Source organism: Lactuca sativa, chromosome 8 (genome assembly GCF_002870075.4).
Source record: "Lactuca sativa cultivar Salinas chromosome 8, Lsat_Salinas_v11, whole genome shotgun sequence".
Classification (NCBI taxonomy): Eukaryota; Viridiplantae; Streptophyta; class Magnoliopsida; order Asterales; family Asteraceae; genus Lactuca; species Lactuca sativa.
In genome coordinates, this window is record NC_056630.2 from 112,517,191 (window position 1) to 112,525,198 (window position 8,008).

General features: G+C 32.2%; 1 long non-coding RNA gene across 6 annotated transcripts; it reads left to right on the top strand.

Annotated features, from left to right (window-relative positions):
* The first annotated feature begins 5,056 nt into the window (after nt 1-5,056).
* On the top strand, nt 5,057-6,528 carry LOC111880354 (uncharacterized). Of its 6 annotated transcripts, none has more exons than XR_006186127.2 (3): nt 5,057-5,120; nt 5,451-6,201; nt 6,278-6,528. It is a non-coding gene; the product is annotated as an uncharacterized LOC111880354 (long non-coding RNA). The 6 variants fall into 6 exon arrangements; XR_002846452.3 differs by having other exon boundaries at nt 5,058-5,120; nt 5,202-6,201; XR_006186126.2 differs by lacking the exon at nt 5,057-5,120 and having other exon boundaries at nt 5,127-5,629; nt 5,798-6,201.
* The last annotated feature ends 1,480 nt before the right edge of the window (nt 6,529-8,008 follow it).

Genomic DNA, 8,008 nt, shown 5'->3' on the forward strand with positions numbered 1-8,008 from the left:
TCATAAAGGCTAAAAATTAGTTTATCGTAAACTCATTTTTTACGTCATATGACGTCATGTCAGTTCGGTCGCGAAACTTCAATAAGTCATAACTTCTTTGTTATAACTCGAATTTCGATGAGGTTTTCGCCTAAATGTTTCTAACGAGATAATCTACAACTTTTAATAACATTATTTTTACTTATTTCTAAATTAAATTTTACATTTTCGTTAATTTCAATATTTGACTTTTGATTGGAATCTCATAAGACTTCCAATACTTTCCGAATGATTCTAAACATAGTTTTACTTCAATTCTCATAAAACTATCTTGTTAGAACTCATTGCTCAAAACCATATACCATTTAATAATTTTCATTTTAAAAACATGATAATTGTACGTGTATGTTACATATACATCTAAGGCCTTACTCAAAGTTGAACACTAAATGAGATTGATTGCGATCCATATCTCATGTTCAAAATGATGTCTGATACAAAAGGAATAATCGATGCGACACCATTAGTAACAATTGCAGCTTAGAGCTCCTGGAATTGGTTGTTGATGAGATGAAATCCTTCATATGTTGTTAGGGGCAGCAACCCATTGCTAGATGTTAGCTATTGTCTTTGTCAATCTGTAATGAATCTTGTGCAAGTGAAAGATTCTTGGATCTATATGTCCCAGAATCATTATTGAGTGGCATTGCTAATAATATATGATCCTATAGGGTCACACCTTTATCAAGTTGGCACATTTTGTATATTTATTATTAATGTGATTATTAACAAATAATATCAATTCTTGTATTTAATTAGGGAATAATTATTGTTTTGTGAAAATAATAATTATAAGAGAGTATAACTAGTTATTATTTCATATGATATGGATTAATAAGTCATGCACAACCTTTTAGACTAGTTGGATTCTTTTGTCTTTTACCTAAAAACAAAGTTTATATATTACAAACTTTGAGTTTATAAAAAGTGAAAGAAACTTTCTTTTCTTTTGAGGTATGTCGAAAGTGGTGTAATAGGTATGAAGGTTGCTTTTTAAACTCCATAACTTGTCTCTCATGCCTTCCTTTCTATAGTATTACTTTAGAATAAAAAAGGGTAACCTATATGCATGCATGGAGTTTATAACAGAGTCTTATGAAGAAAACTTGTTAGTTTTTTTTGTCTTAATACTCCTCGTATAACTAGTGGCTGAAAATTATCAATCTCTCATCCTCTCACTTTTTTGAATTTAGTTTGGTGGTTTAAAGCTTCCTTGAGTTATTTACTTGATTACTTATTTGAGTTAAGCACTTAAAGGCTTAAGACACTCAAGAATACAAGAAGGAACTAGCATTCCAAGTGCCTTACTCTTGATGGTGGATACACATAGAGAAAATCATGTTCTTTGATTTTTTTTCTATCTTCATCAACACCCCAAAACCAAGTGGGTTCAAAGGCTTCAAAGTTTCTCATTCTAAAAACAATTTTTTTTTCTATTTCATTCTAAACTCTATAAATGGATCCTTGATGGTTTGGTTTTGTTATAAACTTGTTATTTTTATAAGACGTCCGTTGCAGGTTTTGTGAAAAACAAACTTATATTTTGTATCAAAACCATCAGTAACGAAGGATGCGCTTGAGAGCTAACAAATACAGTTCATGCATATTATGTAGACATAAGTAGATCTGTTGAACGACATAAACAATGTCAGGACAAGTGAAAGTATGATATTAAAGGGCCCCTGCAAGACTCAGATAGAAAATGGGGTCGGGAACAGGAGGGTCGTCGGGAGAGAGTTTAGACTTAGAATCAGAGGGAGTGGTACATGGATTGAAGGAGGACATATATGCACGAGAAAGAATTTTGTTAGAAAAGGTAGTTTGAGACAGGAATAGGCCTTTGTCAGATATGGAAGTTGCAATGCCAATAAAGAAAGGAAGAGGACCCAATTCAAACACGGGAAAATCGTTAGCTAAGCGATAGATGATGCGGGTGATGAGAACAGATGACAAAGTAGTGAGGATAATGTCATCAATATATATATATATATATATATATATATATATATATATATATATATATATATATATGATCAGATTCAAAGTGATAGGTATACAAAGAACAGTCGGAACGACTGCTGGAGAAACCTAATTTAGATAAGAAGATAGCAAAACAATGATACCAGTTACGAGGAGCATGCTTAAGGCCATAAAGAACCTTACGAAGATGACACACATAATGTGGAATAGTATGATGAATTTAACCTATAGGTTGTTTCATGTACACCTCCTCATGCAAGTCACGATGAAGGAAGGCATTTTTAACATCGAGTTGTTGAATTGGCCAGTGTTTTGATATTCCAATGTTGAGTACAGTGCGGATAGTGGCAAGTTTGACAACAGGACTAAAAGTGTCATAAAAATCAAGACCAGGAACTTGAGAGAAGCCCTTAGCAACAATCTGACCTTTGTAGCATTCAAGTTTGCATTTATTGTCAAATTTATGACGATTTAGGCAATGACATCCGACTATATTCGCATAGAAGGGGGGAGGAACGAGATCCCAAGTGTGATTAGAGTAAAGAATAGACATTTCAGTATCCATAGCATATTTACAGTTGGTGTATGTTAGGGTGCAAAGTTATTCATGTTTGACTTTGTAATGTGTTGACTTTTGTAAAACCCACTTGCATGTGGTGTATTAGCCTTTTGACTCATGAGATAGAGAGTGAGAGAGACATGTAAACACCTCTATATAAGGTGGGTTTAGTCCACTTGTAGAGGTGTGTTTGAGAGGTGTAAAAGTTGAGTGTGTAAGTGTGTGTTATTTATGTAGATGTAGATCTATGTCCCTTTTTGTAACACAATACATAATCAATACATCTCTTAAACACCAAAATCACCATGTTCATTGTGCAATCTTTAATTCCCCATGCCAAACCATGTTCTATAATCACTACAGTGTAACAAGAGCTTGGGCGGTGGATATAGGAATTAGGGAGATGTTAGATGTGAAAGATAGATTGAATATACGTCTAGGTCCTAAGAGACCCAGTAGGAGAGCATGTGACCATGGTATAGGTAAGTAGAGGTGGAGGGGAAGGGTGAGGCGTGGATAAAGGAGTATCGATATGAACAGGACTACTAGACAGAGACGAGGAAGGAGGGGAAACTACAATAGTAGTCACATAGAGAGGAATGGTGGGAAAAGGAGCGAGGGAGGGTGGTTTTCATCAGTTACAAAATGGTCATAATCAGAAGGAATGGAGCATCATGAAAATTGGAGAAAGGAAAATGCTCCTCATCAAAGATAACATAACAAGAGATGATAATGCATTGCATGATGAGATTAAGACAATGATATTTCGTGATGATCAGGTGATGGACCAAGGTAAATGCAAGCAGGAGAGTGAGGGGATAATTTGTGTTGAGCGGTGGAGGATTGATTTGGATAACAGATACATTCGAATACACGAAGATGATCGAAGGTGGAAATGAGCCAAAGAGAAGCTTAAAGAGAGTGCGGAAGGAAAGAGTAGTGGTGGGGAGAAGATTAAGAGTGTGAACAACAGTTATTAGAGCTTCAACCTAAAACTTGGAGGGAAGGGAGGCTTGAAACAGAAACTTACGAATAATGTTGTTAATGGTTGTTATATTCACGACCATTATCATACTAAAAAAGATAAATTTCTGATTTAAATTGAGTTTTAACATAAGTATGAAAGTTGGAGAAGATAACAAACACATCAGATTTAGAGCAAAAAGGAAAGACCTCTAAAAAATGTATGAAATCATCCAAGAATAGAACATAATATCTTAAAGAACTTATACTAGTTACATGGGATGTCCATAATTTAGAATGGACCAATTCAAACATGCAAGAATTTCTAGTTTGAGAAGCATAAAATAATAAACGACCGTGCTTCACGAGATAACAAGCACAACGGGTGAGAAGTTTATTAGTAGCATTAGAAATAAGTTTAGAGGAATGTAAAAATTGCAAAACAAAAGTGTCAGGATGTCTAAGACGTTGATGCCAACTTGGTAAGGTAAATGCAACGCAACTAGTGGCAGACAATAAGGGAGCAGAAGAAGAGACTATAGGATAGAGGTCACCAATAGTGTCACCTCTTTTAATGAACACACATGTGGACATAGTTGATTACCTCACACTATATACGATCAAGATGAGTTCGATTGAGTTTTACAAGTTGAATAATATATCTAATGCAAGCCAAACAACAGCTTAAAAACTGATGAGGTCACCTAAATATGAAGAAAAAGCATAATGTTGAATACCTGTAACTGTATCAGTTGTGATCTACAGTTCATGTTATGTTGAACAGGAAGAAAGCAACAAAAAGATGAAGCCAGAGCAGGAAGAAGGAGGCTTGTGATTGAAGTTTTTTCTAGTGAAGGGCAACGTAAGACAACAAAGGGAAAAAATCGCCAATTAGAGAATTTTCCTAGAGTCGTACATAGCATGGAGATAGGTTGGAAACGCTAGCTCCCATATCATGGAAAATGTGGAAAACCCTCCTTAGTCAAAGGTGTTGTATTGCAAATATACATACATATATATATATATATATATATATATATATATATATATATATATATATATATATATATATATATATATAGAGAGAGAGAGAGAGAGAGAGAGGGAAACAACATCAATAGAAAATACATAAACCTAAAATAAACCTAAAAACCCTAGAAATATATAAAAAATACTTTGAGATATCTAATCTTTTTTATGACTTTACAAACCTAAAAATTGAAACTTTTATTCAAAATCGCTGAAAAAAAAAATTAATAATTTTTTTCAGCGAATTAGTGTAAAAAGCTACAATTTTTAGGTTTGTAAAGTAAAAAAAATATCTCAAAGGATTTTTTTCTATGTATTTTAATTGATTTTTCTAGGTTTATGCATTTTCTATTTGATGTTTCCCGTATATATATATATATATATATATATATATATATATATATATATATATATATATATATATATATATATATATATATATATATATATATATATATATATATATATATATATATATAACCGCCCACTTGAAATGACAAATGATTTTTGTAGAGCAAGGTTTCGAAAGGAAGAAAGGAACACGGGGGAGGTATGCTTATATTTTCATTTTTTCTGATTTTATTTTGTTTTGTATGTTATCGATGTTCACAATCTCTCTTTTGAAAGCTAGGGCTTCTGATGCTACTAAGGTTTAACGATAGCGATTTTCAATTTGGTCACTAATCGATCCCTTTTTCTTTCCCTTCGGCTTGGTCTTTTCCTTCTTTTTTGACCTACCCATTTTCTCAATCCATATTCGTTGTTCCCATAATTTAATATCCATATATACGACGTATGTTGATGAGAATAAGAAGTAGAGGATGAATCACAGTGGTATTCAACCGCCATAGAGAGCTAAAAAGATTTTTTTTGCTATCAGAAGGTGTAGGTCGAGATCTCGTTGGTGTATACATCTCCAATCTCCTGGTAAAACGCTACCTAAAGTACCACTCTCACCTCTACCCTCTTTCATCTAGTTTTTGCATGTTTTCATATGTTGCTTCACCGCGGTTAACAACTTCAAACCCATGCTCAGCCTACGTTTCTTTTTCTAAAAAGGTAAATTTTTTCCATTTTCTCGAATTTCTTCATAATCTCTATATTATTTGGTTTGGATTTTTGATAAGAACAAGATTTTGGTTTCGATTTTTCATAAGAACCGTATGATCTATTTGGTTTTGTGCTTGGATTTAACCATCTTGCTTATGTTTGGGTATTATTTGTAAGGAGATATGTGAGTGTTAAAGGTATTGAAGATTGAGGAAAATACATCATTTTTATGTCGTGATAGAGGAGTAGAAAAAGCAAGTTATCTTTGTGCATATTTGGGATCCTTCAAATAAGAAGGTGAAACTCTGGACTTACTATTCTTTTTTGTTTTGTATATTTCAAGATGTATCATTACTAGAACATTTTAACAAAACCAAAACTGTAAAGACTGTATATTTTGATTAATAAGATTTTGATCTTGAATCTGATCCAACTCTTCTTCTTTTTCTTGAATTTCTCATTTCGTTTTTTCAACCAAAACATATATGGCGATATCGGTACTAGAAAGCACCCAATAAGACCAGGAAATATAGGACGAGATTAGGCCAAGAGAAATCAAGATGAGGTGTAAACTGTAAGTGGTGAGTCTATGGATTTATTTATGCCTTTTTAGTCATTTTTTGGATTTAATAATCTTGGATTTGTTATATTTGGCAGATTACAAGACAAGTATCCCAGGTGTTCAATAAAATGCCTAAAATAATGTTTGCTTAAGTGTAAGATAATTTGTTTTAGATAAGGTAAAGAAGAGGATATAAATCGAAATATCTGAGATTCGATCTAGCCTGAACATGAAGAACGATATCCCTTTCTCTATTTTTGAACCGGATTCTTTGAAATGTTCTCTTTCACTCTTTATGGAATACTAATGATTTTGATAATAATTTTAATTTTGTTGATGTCAATTATTCATGAAGAGTTGAATATAACATCATAATCTTTCTTCAATTTTCATCATTGGTGTATTTGATATCGCTGAACTTAAGATTAGTACTAATGACTATTTTATTTGTAAATTTGCTGTTTAATTTGATTGGGAACAAAGGGAGAAGAACATACTAAAACCAGCCATTTGTAAAAGACAATGCAAATGCTAGAATGAGGTTTATGACATGCTAATTAGCCCACTGATCTATTAACAGATGTTACTAAATCATGCAAAGATCTTGTAAAAGGCCAGCGATGTTTCTATTCAAAGGTATAGCCATAGTTTTTTGATTGTTTATGGTTTCGAAATGATCAGTACATCCTTCTGTTTTCATTCAATATAGTTTCTTGTAAAAAAATTATTAACATTTAATGATTTACACTATTATGTTGATTATTGTGACAATAACTACGGAGGCATTCTGGAGATATAGACCTCAATGTGTGTAAAAACATATTGCAGTTTCTCGTCGTGTGTGGAGGTAAATTGACCATACATCTTTTTAACTACATTAAAAGTTCGTTTCTACAACTTTTTTTTGACATTATTTTAAAATTTTCTCTTAAAAACATGTTAATGTTGTAAAACACATGCACACAATTCTTTTTGTAAGAACTTTGTGTATTTACAATAAAAAAACTTCTTTTTACAAATTTGGTTTTACACAAAATAACAATTTTGTAAAAAAATGACACAAAATAACAATTTTGTAAAAAAATGACGTTGGAAAAAAACGATGTTGGAAAAAACATGCAAAACTAATTAAAAAAATCAAATTTGTAAAACAAACACGTAGAAATGAAGTTGTACCAACTAATATATAAAAAATTGAATTTGTAGAAAATGAATGTTAAAAAAATCATGTGAAAACGAAGTCATTATGGGAGTTAAGCATGTTGATTTGAGTAGTTGGCAATTATTATGTGAACTCATTGTCGTTTATTATATTTCAATGGCTTAACTGATTATCATTGTGATTTGTGAAAGGTTTTCAAATGGGAGTTGTGGATACAAGAGCATGTCAATAGTGTTTGCTATTTTATTGAGAACATTTGTAGTTGTTTTTTTTGTGAATGTACTATGAGTTTTTCATACAGTGACACTCTTAAGAAAAATGAGGCGGAATATGTACTACAAGAAAGCATAAGATCATGAGTTCCTTTTAAGAAACAAGGAAATAAATGGTGTGGACTTCCATGAAAGAATACAAGTTGATGAATCTCATTTTCTAGATTATAAATGAACAATCTGTATGGCTAATATAGTTTTAAGGGTCTTTAGGAAAGTACTAAAAGATATTAAGTACATAGTAACATAGGCAGGCGTGGATATCTACTTATTAATTGCTTTAAATAATAAAGTAGTTCAATGCACATTGGTTAAATGTTAGTTTTGATGCAAACTATACAATTCTAGCTGGTTGGGCAGGAATGGTATCGCCCCAGTAGTCCACTTAAACC